Source organism: Canis lupus, chromosome 1, assembly GCF_011100685.1.
Source record: "Canis lupus familiaris isolate Mischka breed German Shepherd chromosome 1, alternate assembly UU_Cfam_GSD_1.0, whole genome shotgun sequence".
NCBI lineage: Eukaryota > Metazoa > Chordata > Mammalia > Carnivora > Canidae > Canis > Canis lupus.
In genome coordinates, this window is record NC_049222.1 from 114944412 (window position 1) to 114946474 (window position 2063).

Here is a 2063-nt window from a genome sequence, read left to right on the forward strand (position 1 = left end):
TTTTTTTTTTTTTTTTTTTTGGAGTTTGATTTGCCAACATATAGTGTAACACCCAGTGCTCATCCCATCAAGTGCCCCCCTCAGTGCCTGTCACCCAGTCACCCTGTCTCCCCACCTACCTCCCCTTCCACTACCCCTTGTTCCTTTCCCAGAGTTAGGAGTCTTTACTCCCAGCCAGATAATCTCCCCCATGTCAAGATCCTTAACTCAATGACATCTGCAAAAGCCCTTTTGCCATGGAAGGTAATATTCCCAAATTTCAAGGATTAGGGCATGGATACGTCTTTAGGGGGTCATTATTCGGCCACCGCGGAGACCATCCACACACCAGAGATTCTGACACATTTCTGGGAGACCGACCAGGTAAAGGCTTGGGAACATGATCCAGAGTGAGGAGGTCACTGCATTCAGGAAAGGGCTGCAGGGAAGAGGGAGACTGGTACGACCAGAGTTGCAGGAAGTACGTGAGAGTGAGAAAAGACAGCCAAGGAGGGCTCAGATGTTAGTCTGTACCTCGGCCTCCCCTCTTCCCCGGGCCACCCAACATTCACATACAGGAAAATAAGAACCAGAGGGCAGTTCCTTAAAGAGATCCAGCTCTCCAATAGCCTGAGATGCTAACTAGGGTGGGTGCTGGCTTCTGAAAAAAGCCAGTCCTAGTCTGGCACTGGTGGAGGCCGGGAGGGCAGCGCCAAGAGGGGCTCCTGGCCTCTCACCCACCCACATGTGAGGCCAGCCTGAAGGCAAGCCCCACACCCGGACACAAAGCTGCCATTCATGCTCCAGCTCAGGCCAGAGGCCCGGAGGGAAACAGTCCAGCATTTGTAACAGGAAGCACAGCCCCATCGCCTACAGACACTAGCCTTGTCGTCATCTGAGTTTGGCAAGGAGCAGGCAAGGATCACCACACAGGACCCAGTCGAGGTGGGCACGCTGTATTGACATGGACTTTTTTGAAAAGTACTGGCCAGTTACCTGGCATATATCCCCTGATTATTTATATATATACAATTATATATTATATGATTATAAATTATTATATATTATATATAAATATATGGTAATTGTTATATATTTTATATACTATATATAATACATATTATATATGTTATATATATGTATTTTCAATGTCTGATTGTTTCCTGGTAATTAAATGTTAACTTTTTTCCCCCTACAAGAATTCTGCATTCTGCATGGGTAATTTTATGTGCTTTCTCTAGTGTCACATCAAGAGATCCTTGACATCATGCTGTCCATCTATTGGGGATATTGTTTGATCATTTGGTTAAGAGGGTGTCACCCTCCTCACTAGGTAGGTACATTTTTCCCGTTAGCAATGAATAAGTCATCAGCTGGATAATAATTCTGGACTGTTCTCCAACATTTTACCAATGGTTTTACCATCCTTTGATGATCCTTTTTTTTTTTTTTTTAGATTTTATTTATTTATCCATGAGAGACAGAGAGAGAGAGACAGACAGACAGAGGCAGAGACACAGCCAGAGGGAGAAGCAGGCTCCAAGCAGGGAGCCGGATGTGGGACTCGATCCTGGATCTCCAGGATCAGGCCCTGGGCTGAAGGCAGCGCTAAACCACTGAGCCACCCGGGCTGCCCTGATGATCCAATTATTTTACTGGGGACCCTCTGTGAGTTTTCCCCCTAATTTATCTGTAATAAACCACATTATTTGATGAAATAAATTGTTTAGTGCCTGTAAACTTGCATAAACTATGTAATCTGTACCTGGTCCACAGTAGGTGCTTAATAATGGTATCAGTTTTAAAAATCATCGCTGCGATTTGTTACGCACAAACCGACCTGCTTCATTAATTAGGCCCCCAAATTCTCCAAGCAGTAAGACACGACTAAAATGACATCAGGTTATTTATAACTTCTATTCCATTAAGTGTGTAGTCCTCTATATGCGCTTTGAAACAGAAATACCACGTGGTGGTGGAGTACTGTCTGTACCCTGCTGGGAATACTGCAGAACCCGTATATGGCATAATCGTTCCACAGCCTTCTAAAATTAAAAAAAAAAAAAAATCCGCACTCCAAACCA

General features: G+C 44.4%; 1 long non-coding RNA gene across 1 annotated transcript; it reads left to right on the forward strand.

The window, feature by feature from the left end:
- Positions 1 to 481: 481 nt before the first annotated feature.
- Positions 482 to 1493, forward strand: LOC106559919. The gene is made up of 3 exons (XR_005354650.1): positions 482 to 924; positions 1221 to 1312; positions 1436 to 1493. It is a non-coding gene; the product is annotated as an uncharacterized LOC106559919 (long non-coding RNA).
- Positions 1494 to 2063: the final 570 nt, after the last annotated feature.